The sequence below is a fragment of the Lissotriton helveticus genome, chromosome 1_1, assembly GCF_964261635.1.
Source record: "Lissotriton helveticus chromosome 1_1, aLisHel1.1, whole genome shotgun sequence".
NCBI lineage: Eukaryota > Metazoa > Chordata > Amphibia > Caudata > Salamandridae > Lissotriton > Lissotriton helveticus.
The window spans coordinates 489,883,220-489,902,404 of record NC_136057.1 but is presented as its reverse complement, the minus strand read 5'-3'; positions in this window follow the sequence as shown (position 1 = coordinate 489,902,404).

Below are 19,185 nucleotides of genomic sequence, written 5' to 3'. Positions count from 1 at the left end.
TTACCATAGGCCTACACTCACGTGGCCGCTCACCTTCAACTGCCAACATCACAGTGTCATTGTCAGGCTTGTGGATATGCATAGACAGGCATGACAATGGTGTACCGCAGGAGTGCAAGCGATGCAACCATGCAGCGCACACAAGTAATTAGGCTTGGGCGAGGGAGGAGCAGCTGTGAGGCAATGTAACACACTGTGGTGCCGCACATTTGCCACATGCAAGTCATGTCAAACATGAATCCCAAAGTTGCACACATCCCACCCCACCCCCAACCAGCCACATCACATTTCCTGAATGCAAGCAGATGACAACCTAACATTAGGGATGAAAGTTCCTTTGTCTGAACTGTCAGGCGGAAGCACATCTGCACCTCCAACCTCGGAATTGCATGTGCCCGGCACCCCCCGACAGGTATTATGGCAGCTGATGACGACACCCACACTATGCACATCCCGACAAAAGACCAACGTATACACCCCCCACATACAGAAGTCCTTGCCCGAAGCTATCTTGTATTGAATGGCCTTCACACTTACTCCCACACCATCCCAGGCGTACAACCATTGCACACTAAAACAACTCATTGATCTGAGCTGTGGCATTTCTTCCACAGAACTGGCATAGTTCAGAACAGTGCCACTTCAACCAGAGCCACTAACTCAATAGCAGAACATCCCAGACACATGTACAACCCCTGTCACCTGGAACTGTACTGTGCATGAATGCTGCATTTACTGGGGGCACTGCCATTGGCAGTGCTGCGTATCACTTACCGGCTAATCTTTCACCTTGCCAACGTCACCTACGTTCAGCCTGTGTTGCATTGTTGATCGTGCATATTCGAGTGGTCCATGGATGTCAACCTATCCAACAGGACAGTAGCTGAACTGGAATTTGACATGTGTGTGTGCCTCCTGTTGGCCCACGACCAGGAGTGTCACTGTGATACCCGTTTATGGGATGCCTTGATACTTGGCATACATGCTGGCAGCTGGACCTGGGCAATTGCACAACTCCTCGTGTGCAGTGACCACATTGAACCGCTCCCCTAATAGGCTGTAGTGCTAATTGGTGAAAGGGGGTGGACGCAGCACATCTGTCCGGACCTGCTAATGGATCGCCTCGCCATCCTGTTTGATGAAGTCAAGAACAACCTCATGTTGGAAATGATAGCTTACGAAGCTGCAATCGCTTTCATGGATGAGTAACTATATACCTGCATCTTGGAGATCTGGTCACATATCCCATGACAAGAGTGGACATGGCTGCATTTGCCTGGACTCCGAATACATGAGCGGACAACAACGCGGGTTAACACACACCTCTGAAAGGTGAGGCACTCTCCCCAGAGTGGACAGCAGCGCTTGGCAACATTCCTCATTCTGACATACTGCTGCATTGGTCTGCATGTTGTGGCACTTATCTTGCCCGACTGATACGCATATGCTAATAAAGTCTACTTGGATCACAAGGTCGTAGGTTATTGTTAGCCTCTCTTTTTTAATCAGACCTGCATTTTCTATAGGCAGCATTAGCTTTTATTGTTTTTGCCGGTTTCAAGAAGTAATTATTTGGTAACTTTTGAAGTGCACTAAGGTTTTGATTTATGGAGCACTTTAAGTCACTTATTCTTCTGTGAGCAGTCATCCTTATGCCTCCGCTTTGCTCCTTGGAGATTCGTTCAAAGGTGGCATGTTGGGTGGCAAATTGAGTAGTGAATCGTTTTTTGGTGCTATGGGAGCTCTCCACCCCAGACGTCTATGCCAAGAATAACGTGTTTGCTGATTCATAAAGGTAATAAATTGAGTTAGTTGACCATTTAATTATTCTGTTATTCATTGTGTAGACAGTGCTGTGTGTTGCTATGGCTGATGTATGGTTTTCAGGGCTTATGACCAGACACAGTTTCTGTGAAAGATGGTTGCTTTCCCCTCTGGATTTTATGCAAATGCTGAAAACAAGGTGAACCAGAGGAACTGAAAAAAGAGTAAAATCTATTAAAAAACTGTTTTTATAATTGTGAAAAGTATTGGCGGGTGGATTTTCTGCTGGAAAGCAGCCATTAACAGCCCTCTGATTGAGATACTCTAGCTTGTTGATGAGTTCTCTACCCATGTTATTTTGCTTAAAAGAATGACTACGAGATTGTACTGGAATAGTCCAGTAAACGTTCTGGGCAGTTAGAAACTTGTTGTTTTGCTGTAATCCAAGCAGATTCATAATGTCCAAGCAGATTCGTAATGAAGTCCCCTGAGAGGATTATATCCATTGGCGAAGGCCCGTCCAGAAGGTTACTGATCTTATTTTTTAAATGGTCAATAAAACTTTTTGGGGCTTTTGCTTTTGTTGGTAAATATTTGTTCAGGAAAGTCAGGGAAAATGTCCTTCATCCCCGGCTAAAGATGGTCTGAGCAATTTGCAGGCCGCCTGTGCTGTTGGTTTAATTTCTTTTGCACCATTTAGGGCCACCAAGATGTATATTTCCAGTCCCCTATTGTGGCGACCATAAGGTGATACTTTTGCTGCTGGCATACAGAAGATAATGCAACCTGGTACTGTTAGCACAATCTCCGCCCGTTTGTTTGTAGCAAGATGATCTGAAATGATGAAAGTTGAGGAGAGAGTTGTGTATGACACATTTGCTATCAGACAAGAAGGCCGATAGAGCATCCCTAACAATCTTTTATGGCAACATCAAAAGAGATCGGAAATGTCACATCTCCAACCAAATTAATCTGGTTGCCACCTCATCCAAAGAGTTATACAAAGTGCTTAATGCCTTTATCAATCCCCATTCTTGCTCACATGACACTTTGACATCTCCAGCACTATGTGACTCTTTGGCCAACTATTTCAAAGATAAAAACAATGGGAAATACCCCCACGTTTCTAGCCCTTTTGACCAGGCCTGTGAGAAGACTAATCCTAAGTCATCTTCTCCTAATAGTTATGCGAGTTTAGGCAAGTTCAACAACTTCACACCAGAAGCAATTCAGAAAGCACTTGCCACAGCTAAATCAGAGTCTCTCCTGGATATGTGTCCTTCGAGGAACTCTGTTATCCTATCACAACAGCTTGCTCCTGCCATATTTTCCCTATTTTACCTATCTGGGAATTTAGGCAAGATAACTTCGGCTTGGAAAGCAGCTCAGGTCAGGCCGATACAAGAAAGGTGAACCTGTCACCCATGAAGTTCACAAATTACCAACCAATATAATTGCTTCCCCTATTGGGTAAGCTGTTAGAAGGTCGAATCGATCAACAACTCACAGATTACCTTGAAGTCAATGAGATTCTGGACCTATCACAAGTTTCAACATTTCCATAGGACAGAGTCAGCCCTTGTTGCAGTCACTGATCATATTAGATGTTCCCTTGATGCCAACATTCCATCTCTGCTCATGTCGCTGGATTTATCCACAGCATTTGATACTGTTTCTCATCCCAGGTTGATCCAGAGGTTGCAGGAGATTGGAATCCAGGGCTTGCCATTTCACTACAACAGGGACAGCCTTATAATGATTGGCAGTCAGGCAATGTGTCGCACCTTAGCTAAGTTATCTGTTGACTCTGACCTACTGCTATGCAATGCCTGTAAATGGAAGGCAGACCAGAAAATCTTAAAGCTATCATTATCAACACCAGATCTATTAGGAAACATTAATTTCAACTCTATGATCCCAAGCCGGATGTACTGTTTATTACTGAAACTTGGCTCCATGTGGATCCAACCCTACCCACGCTAACGCTATACCCTCTAATTATATGATAATCAGGAAAGATAGACTGAAAAATAGAGGTTGGGCTAGTGATTATTCATAAGAATTCTCTCCCTTGCTTGGTTATACCTAATACTGACTTGAGGGAACGGAAGGTTTAGGTTTTCACTTGTCAGTTTCCGCTCACCAGTCAGTTGCAGGGGTGATTATATATCAACTACCTGGGCTGTCCGGACGTTTTCTGGAGTTGATCGGCATGTTGTTGCACCCATTGTTACTAGATTAAGTCAATGCATGGTTCTTGGGGACTTTAGTATGCATCTACATCAAAAGGAAGACACAGAGACCAAGAAGCTGTGGGAATCTTTGAATATTTTCAGCATGACTTCATATGTGATGTCTCTCACTCATGAAAAGGGTCACATCTTAGACCAGATTTTTTCAACGTGTAACATTGATTTAGATAACCCTCTTCCTATTGTTTGGTCCGACCATTTTATGCTCACTTTTAGGCTTAAAAAAGATCTGAGTAGGGCATAGTCTAATTTTATACAACAAGCTAAAGAATATGTGCAACCCCTGGCAGCTGTGGCTAAAGAGTGGGACCTAGCGCTGGTATCATATGCGGATGATACCCAGCTGGTTATCACTCTAGCTGAAGGGACATATGCGCCAGCTATGAGGTTTAGAGATGGTATGGCAGCGGTCGCCCAGTGGATGGCAGACAATTGTCTACAGCTCAATGCTAGTAAAACATAGGTTCTGCTGGTAGGGAAAAACACCGCCCTCTGGAATGAGCATTGGTGGCCGGCATCGCTGGGCACAACACCAACGCCCAAGCCCCTAGTTAAGAACTTGGGAGTATGGATGGACTCCTCACTCAGCTTTCAGACCCACAGAAAGAGAGTGGCAGCTACCTGTGTGGGCCTGCTGAGAGGCCTAAAATCAATCCTGAAGTACTTTGAGCCAACAGTTCGCCAGCTTATTGTTCAAGCCATGATCATCTCTCGCTTGAACTATGCTAGCGTGCTGCTTCTGGGTGCGAATAAAGCCGAGATCTTGCGACTCCAACGGGTCCAAAATCTGGCTGCGAGAACTCTGATCGGGCTCCCTCGCAGATGTTCTGTCAGAGCAACAATTGGAAGACTACATTGGCTCCCCATTGCTTCTCGGATTAAATTCAAAGCCCTTGTCATGGCATGTAAAATCCTGAAAACCGGGAGTCTGGTTTTATTGCGCCCCCTGCTGACTTGGTACCTTCCTCGCCGGAGCCTGCGCTCGTTGGGGCAACACCTGGTGATGGTACCACGAACCAAACTATGCCGTATGGGAGGTCGCTCTTTCCGGGTGTTAGCGGCCAAATTATGGAACTCCTTGCCGGTCCACATTCGTGGATGGAGAACCTGTTGGCTTTTCGAAAAGCCATTAAAACTATCCTTTTCTCACTTCCATAGGCTCTCGTCTTTGCCTGACTATCCTTAGTATCTGTTTTTTGATCTAGCAGCGCCGGGACGCCTCTTTGCTGGGGCAGCTGTTGCGCTTTACCAAATCCCTAACATAACATAACATAACATATAGATCCTTTAAGCTGATTACGCCCGACTCTCCGGCAGAAATATTGAACCATCAGCCTATTCTTGTGAAGGGTTCCTTAGAAGATGTGACACACTCTCTGGAAAGCTGGCTTCAGAATTGGGCATTACAACTAGCTCGTCCTAAGATGTGTAGCACCGTACAGGGAAAAACTGCGGCTCACTGGTTCACTGAGGCTTTGAGAAAAAGTAAAAGTGTGTGTAAATACCTTGAGCGCCTATGGAGGAAAAGTTTTGATCCATTAAGTAAAGACACCTATAAACAGGCACTCAAAGCACACTATGCAAAAGTTCAGGATGAGAAAAAAAGTTTTCTGGCTACTAAAATTGATCAAGCCAGAAACAGCAGTAGAGAACTGCATCCCTCAATATCACTCAGATCCTTTTCACTCCCACCCTTGAATGGACGAATCAGTTTGCAAAATTTTTCTTTGACAAAATTAAGTCCATTCAAGATACATTTGATATGCCATCCTTATGAGTCAGGATGATGTGACAGACCCCAAAGGACATTCTAGGGAGGAAATGCTTCTGGATTTCCCTCCTTTCTCTTTGGATGCTTCACTTTACATCATGAAAGTGCTTAAGTCTGGGTGGCCTTCGGATCCATGTCCTGCGAAAATAGTAGCATCTGTCGCTGAGGTTCTGAATCCAGCTGTAAATCAAGTCCTGAACTTGTCCTTGTCAGAAGGAAAGGTCCCAGCGAGGTGGAAACACGGTAAAATTCTCCCTCTTTTGAAGAAACGCTCAGCTGAGCCTGCAGGGGTATGCAACTATAGGCCTATAACACTGCTTTCTTTTTTCGCCAAGGAGTTGGAGAAGTATGTGAATGTGGTTATCATTGACTTCATTGAGGACACAAATGCTCTTCATCCCTGCCAATCGGGGTTTAGAGCAAATTATAGTACTGAAACGGCCATACTGGAAGTCAATGAAATTATCAAAGCCACCCTTGATAGAGGAGGCAAGGCAGTATTGATACTGCTGGACCTCTCGGCGGCTTTTGATACCGTGCCCCACGGATGACTCCTATAGAGACTCAGTGAATGTGGATTGGGGAGCACGATTCTCAGATGATTTTCTTCTTTCCTGGAAGGCAGTCAGCAATCTGTTTGGTCCACAGCTTTCTCAGCCGATATTCCACCACTGAATGTTGGAGTGCCTCAGGGCTCAGTTTTGAGTCCAACTTTATTTAATATTTATATGGTACCCGTAGCGGAACAACATGGGGCAAAAGTTATAACTTATGCCAATGATTCCCAACTGCTGTTCGCATATGAGAAGGCCGAGCCATTTAATGGTAATTTAATATATCTATGCCTGACTAAAGAGTTTGACTGGTTCCGACAAAACCAACTGTCATGCAATTCCGCCAAAACTGAAATAATCTTCTTCGGACATACCCCAGGTGATGAATGGCGGAATTGGTGGCCCCAGGATCAGCCTCCACCTTCTAGTCCAGTCACCACTGTTAAAAACCTTGGAGTCATGCTTGACTCGGTTCTCTCCTTGAAGTCGCAGGTTCAATCTGTGGCTGGCATGTGCTTCAGACTCCTAAAATGATGAGAAACTTATTACCACTGCTGCCATTGACCCATAGGAAAACTGTGGTCCAAGCCTTGATTATGTCAAGGCTGGATCATGCAAATGTGTTATACCTGGGCATCCCAAATTATTTATTGGGCCACCTACAGGTTGTTCAAAATGCGCCACCAGAGCGCTTTCTTTGGTAGGGCCTAGGACCCACATGATTTTTTTTTTTTTTGCAGAGTTTTATATAGCGTGAACTAGACCCGAACCAAATCAGGTATCAGAGCGCTTTACATAGCATCAGTTACATTACATGAGGACACACTTTCATTTTAGGCACAGGAGATTAAGTGATTTGCCCAGAATCACAGAAGGTTTTGGCGTCGTTACCAAGACTCGAACCCAGATCCCCAGGTCCGAGGTCGAGCGCCTTAGCCGTTAGGCCAACCTCTCTCCAATGATGACTCATTTAAAAACTCTACACTGGCTTTCAGTGAAAAATAGGATTGATTTTAAGTCTCTTGTGCTGGCCTTTAAGGTTCTCCATAACAGAGGGGCTCAGTACATTAGAAAGAGAATTATACCTTATACCCCAGCCGCGACTTTGAGCTCATCGGCCCAACATTTGCTATCGGTGCCAAAATTCATCTGGACCAGGAAGAGAGACGTTCCTTCCAGGTGGTAGTGGGAAGACTATGGAACACTTTGCCTCTCTCCCTCAGACAAGAACAAGAGCTTCTTAGTGTCAGGTGTCAACTTAAGACCTGGCTCTTCCATCAGTAATGGGGATGTGCGGGATTTTGCGTGCATACTGTCTCTCTTTTCAAAGGGGACCACTTAGCGCCAGGACACTCCCCGGAGTAGCCGTGCACTTTATAAATTCCCCATAACATTAACATTAACAATACCTCAAGGATTTTCTTACCAACATAATCCAAACTATTACATTGGGTGCCTATAAATCGTTTACATTGCTACTGGGCAAGGATGTACCCCAGGGCTCTTGTCTTAGCCCTACTTTATTTAACATCTAAGTGGCCCCCTTGCTAAGAACATCACAGCCATTAGATTCAAGGTAATATCTTATGCTGATGATTTTCAGCTAATAATCTCCTTTGATGAAGATCTGACTAAAGCTAGAGAGTGTTTTTCAGCTAGGATGAAGACAATTACTGAATAGATGGCAGAAAATTGCCTTTAGTTAAATATTGTCAAAAATTATGTTGTTTAGCAAGGCCCAACAGCTCTGATCTTCTGACAGGTGGGCTTCGGAACTGGGTTCAGTGCCAAGTTCCAAACATGTAGTCATAAACCTGGGTGTCCAATTGGAACGAACTTTCTCTATGTCTAGTATTGGCATTTGCTTCTACACCATGTACCTGTTGAGAGTTTTATTATACACGGGATGCCTACCCATAAGCTGCAAAAATTGTGATTATTTAGAAAGCAAAGCTAGTGCGGAATAATAGTTGGTCCCCTTTGAAAAAAAGCGAAATTAGAGGCCGAAACGGACTAGGAAGTGTCCTACGGTAGAATCACAATCCTACCCAGTAAGGAAAACCATCTTATCTGCTCGTTGATATCGAAAGGAGAAAGGCAATGACCAAAATTAATGAATATAACTATTGCTGAGGGGCTCATATCCACCAACCAGCTAGTGTTTCAAGCAAGCCGTAAATTGAAAGAGCGAGATAGGCAGTGAAATAACCCCATGTATTAACCACACAGCTGAATCAGTCTCTGTCACAGAAAATGGTAACTGTTCTAGTTCTTTAATATGTAACATTGTGTGTGTTGCGTCTTTCATTAATATCAATTTTTAATTATCTATCAAATTAAAGGGCACAAACAGTGCAGAAGCATTCCGGTAATGCTATGGTACTTTTCCACTTTTGAGTGTTTGCCAGGTCCAACTAAATTGCATTACGGTACGTAGCTGATTTTGACCATGGTACAAAACCGACACTTCATTTTGAACAATGTCAATGACTGATGATATAATATTATCCAAAGTATATATATGAGAAGACAGTGTACTAATGCTGTTATCGACTAATGCAATAACTTTTTCTAAATTATCTTGATCAATTTGGTGCAGGTGCACCGCAGCTTCCATCTGCGATAGCCTCTAAAATTCATTATGTGCTGCATAAACAAAACATTTTGTTCTAGGGGACTTTGGACCCAAAAGAAAATCAGCAAGATCGATGTCACCTGATAAAAGGTGTTTCACAGATGACAATATGGAACTATTGAAATAATTTATCCACAGAATAAGTGGTAACAGTATGGGAATGTGGAAAACGAGGATCAGGTCTTCTTTGTGTAAACCCCTTTGTTTTTATTCAAAAAGTGTAATTGACATGCATTTGTAGCTCGTGGGCCACAATAACCATCCCAAAGGGTCAATTTTGGAAGAGTTGAGTGTGCCATTCTAAAACATGACAGGTAAGTCCTCAAGCGTGTAATTGGTATGTGTTTGCCATGTGTTGTATGCAGCCAATAAAGGAATGGAGGGAGTATTAAGATTTTTAGCTGTGGCTAAACCAAAACAAGTAGTCTGTTGTACCGTACTATTTACAAATATTAGCTGAGACAGTATCAGATACGTGCAATGCAACAATTCAGTGCCCTTCACTTGTCAATCTTTGGTACCCCAAATGGATTTCAAATCAACTGTGTACTTCCAATAATCATAACATTTCATGGAAAAATCAGTTATGAAGGACAAGAATTTGATCAATTTAGTATGGGTCGGCATAAATTTGGTTCGGGTTGACATCTTCAATTTATAAAAATAGGGCAGAGTGTCTGAAAGATTGTAACCAGTAAAATACATAAATTTACTCTGTTGGGTCTTTCGCTCCCCTGTACCGAGGTGGAGCAATTTTCCCACTGGGTATAATTAAAATATGGTCTCTGAGTATTGGTTTTATGTAAAAATGATGGCCATAATGTTGATAACAGAATAAATCTGCAAAATTCGCAGAATTTAAATACAAATCCTCAGTGTCAAAAACTGTATAATATTTTAAATCTGAAAACAGCGAATAAACAACGTTAACATCCCAATCATCAGAGTGTATTCCAGGCAAAGCCACATCTCCTAAAGAAACGCGAATACGTATGGAATGTTCAAAGTCTCTGTCAGGCCATGGATATCAAATGGTACTTTATCCCAAACTATACCATTAACAATAGGTAATGCTGAAATATTAACTAGGGCTTTGTCTCTTTTCATTTTAGGGGATGAACCAAGTTCACAGCAGAGCATTCAGGTAAGTAATGGCCATTAATCAACAGGAAAAACACAGTCACAAACCCAATTCACATGAAGAGCAACACCATTGTCAGCACCAACCAGACAAATATCCAGGGCGAAACCAGGTAAGTCTTTTTGAACCAGGAGATAAAAAGAGTATAACATGTAGGGGGGCTCTGCCAGAGATGATGACAACAAAGATGTATCAGAAGAAAAGCTATTACGGTCCATATAGTAACCACTGGACCCCAGCTGAAACTACAGAGGCTGTTCTGCATTGGAAGGTGACAGAATTGTACTTTACGGAATGTCAATTATACCTTCAACTGGAGGATAAGCATACTCATTACCCAGAGTTGTAGACGTGGAAGGTGTTACATTATTTTCTTTTTCCTTCTCGTGCTCTCTCCCCTAGTAGAACATGGAACCATGTACCTGCGTGTACATTTTGGATTTCATGTTCCAGAGTTAGAGTATTGTCAGTTCCTGCTATAAACCTGCTCATTGCGGATGCACTATGCCGCTGTTCTAATAAACTTCATTGTTCACTTACCTCCTGGATATTTCCTACTTTACAAGTGGCGATGATTCATCGAAAACTTTGCTTGCTGCATAATCCCAGTGGCACAGGTGAGACAAGGTTTTCCTGACCCGTTTTCGTTTTCTACATCCTTTCACCACCGGAACTGCTGTCGTTAACGCTGGTGAGATCTGGGTATTTATTAATGAAATCCATATTATTTTAACATCTTATATGTAGTTCCAGTGAATTTCTACATCTTTAGGCAATTTTCTTGTCTCAACAGTCACCTCCTCCCAGTTGACTACAGTTGCCCATACAATGGGATGCCTTCAGTTCTACGTTGGTGATCCTGGTGATGTCTGCTTGTCTCTATAGTAATGGATGCTATACTGTGGGACTGACTCTTTCATCTCTACGTGCATGTCCTTATTTGGTTACTGTTGCTGTGACGCTTTTCCCTGCGTGTCATTTTTTCTTCGTGCGATCTCCATGTTGGCCATGTCGTGCGTTGTCATGCTGGTGGCCATCTTGATTTTGCCAGAAATTCTCCCTATGTCGGAAGAGGTCTATTATTGCTATTTTGCAACCTTCTTTGTTTGAGGAGCATTCCTCGTCTATTTCAGCTACAAATTCATTCACAGAGATTTACTTTTCAATGCTTGGACAGCGTTTCTACGGTAGCTTTGTTAACTTTTCTACATTATCTTCGTATATATTGTACTTTTTGGTGTTTCCTTCTTATACCAAATAGGATGCCTCTTCTTACTACGGTGACAGGCACACCATATTTCACCACCTTATAAATCTTGACAACTCCTACTCTGCCTGTTATTTACAGTGACAGGCACACCTTGACTTTTATATACTTTCATCCTAATTATCTACATTAACCAGTTTATTTCAGCTGCCTTTTATTTCTTCATTGCATTATTGTTATTGTCTTTATTCGAATATTATTTAGAGATTTATGTCTAAAATGTTGCACCATGCAGTTTGATCCACCAAGTAAGTTTCAACAAAGTAAAGGTGAACCACCTATTCTGTGGTCGAGGTGGAAAGAAGAAGTTTCTCCTTGCTTGGCTGCTTAGGTTGGGACTGCGAGCTGCTTTGTTTTTTATTGCTCTTCCCGCCACCTCTCGCGGAACCCGCTTCGCGGGTCCCGCTTCATGTGGGACTGTGTCACCGCCCTATCTACAACACCGGTCTGAAGAGGAACCTACCGAGCGCCCAACCATCAACTTGGGGCGCTTGTTGGAGCAGGGCTGCGAGCGAGGGTGGGCGCAGGACTACAAGTCCCAGGAGCGCCCGCCCGTCTCGATTACCAGCACCTGAGACGCTCTCCCTGCAGGCTCCTCCCCACCATCTTCGTTGTAAAAACTTCCTGGACCTGGGGCATCGTTGGATTTCTCCTTGCTTGGCTGCTTAGGTTGGGACTGCGAGCTGCTTTGTTTTTTATTGCTCTTCCCGCCACCTCTCGCGGAACCCGCTTCGCGGGTCCCGCTTCGTGTGGGACTGTGTCACCGCCCTATCTACAACACCGGTCTGAAGAGGAACCTACCGAGCGCCCAACCATCAACTTGGGGCGCTTGTTGGAGCAGGGCTGCGAGCGAGGGTGGGCGCAGGACTACAAGTCCCAGGAGCGCCCGCCCGTCTCGATTACCAGCACCTGAGACGCTCTCCCTGCAGGCTCCTCCCCTCTCCTATAAATTGAACAGACTGGCCCCGCTGCGCGGGAAGCGCGCGTGAAAGCGCCGGGAGAAGCCCGGGACAAGGGCGGGACCGTCTGTGGCCGTCAGGGGCTGAAGGAGGCTGGGCTAGGCCACCCCCCTTACTTTTGGAAAGTGGACCTGCGGTATAGTTACTACACTTTGACTTTGATTATAGTCCCATACTACTCGTATTGTACTCGTATTATTGATTGTGATGTCCTACATGACCCATTATGCTTAACCGGGTTTGTTATTGACTGCACCCTTAGGTTTCCCATACATTGTTCCTTTGAACTCTATTTTTACGCCTAAAATGTTTTCACTTGTAACGAATCCCTTATCTGGCACGGCAGGGGTTCCTATTCTAGGTCCACTGGACAAATTCTTTTCTAAAGTGAAGAGTGAAGTCGATAGGGAGATTACGCTTGCAGAGAAGCGAGCTGGGCGCCGTCTCTCTATTGAGCTGTTAAAACAAAGACCACTTCCTGCCCAGAGGGTGGATACAGGTACTGCATCAGATCTAATTATTTACAAAGAATCTGATGCTGAGCTACTTAGTACAGATGATATTCCGCTTATATTCCAGAATAATTACCTTGCCCAAGACGATATTATAGTCATCCCTGACCATAATTCTTCTGAGTCAAACCAAAATCAGTTAATTGACTTAAGTACCCCGTTACCTAATGATGTAGCACCTCTTCACGACATAAATGTACCTTCCCCTGTGTTTACACCCTTAGGATCTGATTGTCACCCGATTACTGTACCTGACAAAAAGTTTAAAAAACCTCCCATTAAGGGATTTAACAGTGTCTCTCGTTCACCACCGAGAAAGAGAAGAAGGAAGGGTGGAATCAAAAAGGGGAACAGACTTCCCATTAGTAATATGTATTCCCCGCAGAAGATTACTAAGGAAGCAGGGAATGCGGACTCAATAGGGCATCTGACTGCCAAATCGATACTTGCCCCAAGTTATGAAGGGCTATTAAAGGATATTGATTGCCTTATCAAGGCTTTGATTCTCCCACTTACCGAAAGGGTCAAAAGGTTAGGAGAGAAAATGGACCAGATCCTGCAAGAGCAAAAGGTAGTAGCTTGTCACAAATCTGGTGACCAAAGTAATATGCACCCGGAAGTTAAACAGCCTCTTAACAATCTACCGAAGCAACAAACTGCTACTCCTACATTAAATAAAAAGCCCGCGTAGTAAAATCTAATGTATTGGCGGGGACTAAACCTCTCACAGTTACTGATAATACAAATAAGGAAAACCCCCATATAGGCATACTAAAAAGAGGCCATACCACAAATGAACCCCCAAGCAGGCTTACCCAAACAACTAGAATAAAAACCAGAAATGTTGCTGATCTGCCCCCGGAATCCTTAAATTATGTCATCGTTCTTACAGGAGTCCCGGTCATGCCAGCTGGTAACTCAGAACACAATTCCAGTCTTAAAAATAAAGTAATTTACTGGCTGCGAAAAAACAGACCACTTCCAACGCACCTAAATGGAGATATAGTTTCAGTTAGGCGATGCAATTGGGTGGGACCTAGACCTAAGGATATCGAAGGGGATGTGATCATCGTCAACTTTAAAGATCACAGACTGGTCACATATATCAGTGACTGGTTCCCAGGGAGATGTGAGGGAGCAATCTCTACGCATAACTTGAGCTACTTCTATCCGGAAGCTCTTATGAAGCCCCCAAATAATAATAATCCACCAACGATGAACACAAATCATTTTCCCCTAAATAAACGGAGATTCGAAGGTCTATATAGACCAAATCCAACCTTGAACCCAGCTCATAGATATTACAACGGAAATGACTCTTCTTTTTTCCAACCCATGCCTACTCCCTATCCTCCTAAGATGTATAGACCCCATGCACTATACAGACCGAATTCAATTATGAATCCGGTTGTTCGTAACTTTCACAGCAGGAATAATACCCCTTGTTTTTCACCAATGTACCCAAATCAACCATTGTCTAACAACAACAACCTCTATACCAATAATTCCAGGGACAATTTCCATACCTATAATCCTAGGGACAATTGGTACATACCTTTGTCAAATTTATTCCACCCTTTCTCTGGACTGGATGAGAAAGAATGACTCAATGTAACACGTTCGAGGGAAAAATCGCCTGATAGGCACCTGACGTGTGGTTACGATAATAGTGATGATACAGGTCAAGCTGATCCTGCCAGCATTCTTGAGGAGCAAAGGCCAAATGAAAAATATCATGAAACTGATAAAGAAAACGCAAAGGATAGCCCAAAGCCACTTCCAACGACCTTAAACCTGAAGGAAGGCTCAGCGTCGCTATTAACTGGGGAAAATATAAAGAGAATTCCTTTGGATCCTAATTCTGTTTCTTATCAATCCCAGTTATCCCTAAATGATCATAACTCTGCTACCTCCATGATAACAGTGGACACACCACACGCATCCCCGTCGCATGTTCTTAATTCAAATGGGAGACCCGGACACAACCGAGACGATCCTAGCAAGGTTTTTCACTCGCTGCTCTCGTGGAATTTGGCGGGTCTTGGAAGTAAAACTACCTATAAGCCCTGGTTAGACATCATCCAAAATCACGGCATACTTTGCTTTCAAGAGACATGGCTTCTTGAGGAAGCACACTTGTTAGGATACCAGACTTTTCACTCTCCGGCTATTCCATCTATACAGGGACACAACAAGGGGGGACTTTGTATTTATGTCTCAACTACTGAGGATGTTAAAGTACACAAATTCTTCTCTAGCCAGCACTTTCAAATATTATCATTTAAGTGGGGTCTTACTCATAATATTGTATTAGTGAACTTTTATAATAATATGTCAAGCAGTGAGATGGAGCCCACTATGGCAAAAATGATGAGTTGTATTACTCGACTGGCTGAAGAACTTGTAGGGGAAAAAAGGATTGTGTGGGTGGGGGATTTTAATTGTACCATCTGCTCGTTTACTGAAACAGATTTGTGCGGTCTGTCAGATTACGGGGAGGATGGTCCCATACATTTTTCTCACACAAAGATGGGGTCCCTTCTTAATGACATTGTTTTTAACTTTGATTTTTCATTTGTCAACCAGATTTGTTCACCACCTGTCCCATTTGAGCCAACCTTTAATGGCCGAGGCTGCAATTCGACAATCGATTTTGCCTTAATTACCCCTGTCATCTCAGGATTTATAACCTCCTGGGAAGTTGGGAAAGATCTATCGAGTGATCACTACCCACTGATTATTGGTGTAAATGTCACAGGGCTCCACCGTAAGAAAGTGACTGTATGCACCTATCCATATAAGATCAACTTAACTAAAACCAACGGATATGTTGTTAAATGGGAAAAAATTGAGCCCCGAGTGTTCCTCCAAAATGTGCTTACATCATGTGCTGTTGATGTTTCTGCATGTCTAGAAGAACACAATGCTCCAAAGAACGTAATGGCTGCTTTCTCAAAAATACAGCACTACATTAAAAATCTGTTGGTTCGAGTGCCTAAAGGAAACACCAAAAGGCCCGAAGGGTGGTTCAACGGCAAGTGCACTAAGGCACTGAAAGATCTAAAAAGAGCCCTGTCTTTAAAACCGAAAAATCCAGCCCTAATACGCGAGACTAGGAGAGTATATAAATCATCTATTAAAGAAAGAAAGCTGACTTTGAAAAAGGAGGCATGGGAATCATTAATGGAGGCATCAAGGCAGAAGAACAGTTCTCTTTTCTGGAGGGAGGTAAAATCTTTATACCAGTCAAGGGATAACGATAACACTATGGACTTGGCCATAACGGGTGAAACGTGGGTAAGCCACTTTAGACAATTGTATAATTATACAATCCCCGGAGAAAGTACAACACCATCAAGGGTATGCCCATCAATAGAAAAGGGAGTACATAATAGTGGCACGGAGCATCCCCCAGTCCATCCATTCCCTATAGATCTATTATTTACCGTCGAGGAAGTTCATGATGCCATTAGGGAAAGTGCATCAGGCAAAGCCCCAGGACCAGACTGTATGCCGGTGGATGTTTATAAAGCAGAGCCGGACTTCTGGGCTCCCTTGCTCACAAATGTTTAAAATAAGGGAAACCAGAGTGGGTTTATTGATACCTGGACTGATGCTATTGTGGTCTCTATATTTAAAAAAGGTAATAGGGATGACCCTACCTGCTATAGGCCAATATCCCTTTTGGACGGCCTAATGAAGGTGGCTGGAAGAATAATTTTAAAGAGAATGCAACTCTGGGAGGAAGACCATAATGTAGTTTCCCTCCTACAGTATGGGTTTAGAAAAGGAATAGGGACAATTGAACAGTGCCTAAATCTGTCCCTCTTCGTCTCCAAGTACACTCACGTCAAACGCAGAGCTCTTTTTATAACTTTCATCGATCTCAGCTCCGCGTTTGATTGCGTTGATCATGATTTTCTGTGGGCAACACTGGGTGAATTGGGCATTGATAACCGCATCATTACTTTCATTAAAGAGCTCTATAAAGATGCATGGGCAAGAGTTAGGTATGGTAAACAGGGGGAATGTACGGAGAAATTCCCGATCACTAGAGGGGTGAGACAAGGCTGTATACTGGCCCCGCTGCTTTTTACATACTATATTAACTCAATTGGACAGCACCTTTCAACCCTACCTAATGATTATCCAACTGTTAAGGGCTCACCGGTTCCAATTTTATTATATGCCGACGATGCGACTATAATGTCTCAGACTAAAGTTGGTCTACAAAGGGCGGTAAATAATTTTGCGTGTTACATGAGGGATAGAGGCCTCAGAGTCAACATCTCAAAAACATTCACGATGCCCTGTACCCGGAAGATTAATAGAATTCCTTGTACCGTATTCCTAAATAACCAAAAAATTGTAACTACAGATAAATTCTGTTATCTAGGTGTTTTGTTTGATAGACGGTGTCGTTGGCAGGCAGCGATAGCCGCTAGGAAGCTGGCTTATGGCCGCACCATAGGCGCCTTGCGTGTTTTTTCCGATAGAACTGGCGGTAAGCCTGTTAAGGAGCTGATCCAGATTTATCGGGCTAAATGCGTTTCTACGGCTACCTATGGCGCGGGCATATGGGGAACTGAGAAAGACCACTCCCTACAGAGCTGTGAAAATCAATTCCTTTGCCATCTTCTGGGAGTGGCCAAAAGTACCTCCACGTACATGTCACACATCGAAGTAGGAGTTACATATCTCAATGATATCATTAAGATGTCCCCCATTTTGCTTTGGCATAAAGTGTGGGTTACACACGAAGCCAGTTTCAATAGAGACCTTATCGAAGACTGTCTAGCCCTAGATGGGGCAGCTAATGTTAAATGGTTATCTTACGTGAGATCCACACTTACCGATCTAGGCCATCCAGAGTATTTTGATAACCCTACAACCCTGGATGGACTATCAAGATCAGCCCTGAAAAAAATGATAACCATCCATCTAGAAACTGCCAGATGGAATAGCGAAAAATTAAGGCGCACAGTATTAAATTACCAGGAAATTACACCAACTGAGGGTTTGCAAACTTACCTCGTTCTGGTACAGAGCCCATATCTTCGAATGTTGTTGACCCGCTTGCGTCTGGGCTTCTTTTTTCGCATGGTCACCCTACCTAATGTTAATGATTGGTCCTCTAACAAACTAATATGCTCTTGTGATAACACTTCGGTGCAGTCTAATATTCATATTATGTTTTTTTGTAAACTATATCCGAACCCCAGAAAACAATTCTTGATGCCGTTATTAAAACGATGGGGGTTACGAAAATGTAGACCAGCATTTCAAAAAATGTTACAGTTAGAAGGAGATCATATCATTTACGCCGTCTCATGTTTTTTAAAAATGGTAATAATGTATAGAAAATCTTTGTATTAATTATCTTCTTGTGGTACATTGTTGTTTGCCACAAATGAAATGCTTGTATTTTATGGTTTTATTATGAATTTAAATGAAATGTTTTCAAGGATCAAGTAAGCGTCTATTTTGTACCGATTATGCACACGCCATTTTTAAATGTTGTATGTATAAATGTCTTTGTAGTGCTTTTATGATTTTACCTGAAAAATCGAATAAAGCTTACTTTACTTACTTAAAGATATTAATGGTGTTCCAGATTTTGAGTATTGTCAGTTACTGCTTTATTCCTGCTCCTTGCGAATGCACTGTGCCACTGTTCATTGTTCACTTATCTCCAGGATATTTCATACTTTACAATACACAAATTATATCATCTTTTCCACTTGTACCATAGATCTCCCTGTTCGGTATGTTCCAACCCCCTGCCATAGACTGTGGTTCCTTCTTAGAATGTGAGCAGGAGTGCACCTTAGAATGTTGGCAAACCGCCTGAGGAGCGTTAGGCATGGCAGTTTGAGGAACTGTATGTCGAAATAAACCCACTTCTTTTCTTCATAACTCTTAGTTTCTTGGACTTATTATAACATTTTTGGTTACGAGGATGGGACTCAAACCCACGCGTGCAAAGCATAATGGATTAGCATTGAATTAATTGAGGATTCCATTTCCCTCTCCATGTGTTGGGGATTAGACGGGGAAACAGAAGCCATCAGATTTAGTGAAATATTCCGGCATGGAATGCTGGTAAGCATATTATTTAGTATTGGCCATATGGTGTAGCTCGATTGAAATATAACGATTCTCCTTACGGCCAGGTAGTGGAGACAGAATTAGAGGCAAAGCAGGAACTTGGTCAGAATGGAAGGTGCCACAGGTAAATGTCCCTACAAAGACACGCAAATCTTTTATAACAGTTCGAGCATCAGCACTACGTTGCGGCCAAACCCAAAGGAATCTAGTGCACGACTCAAA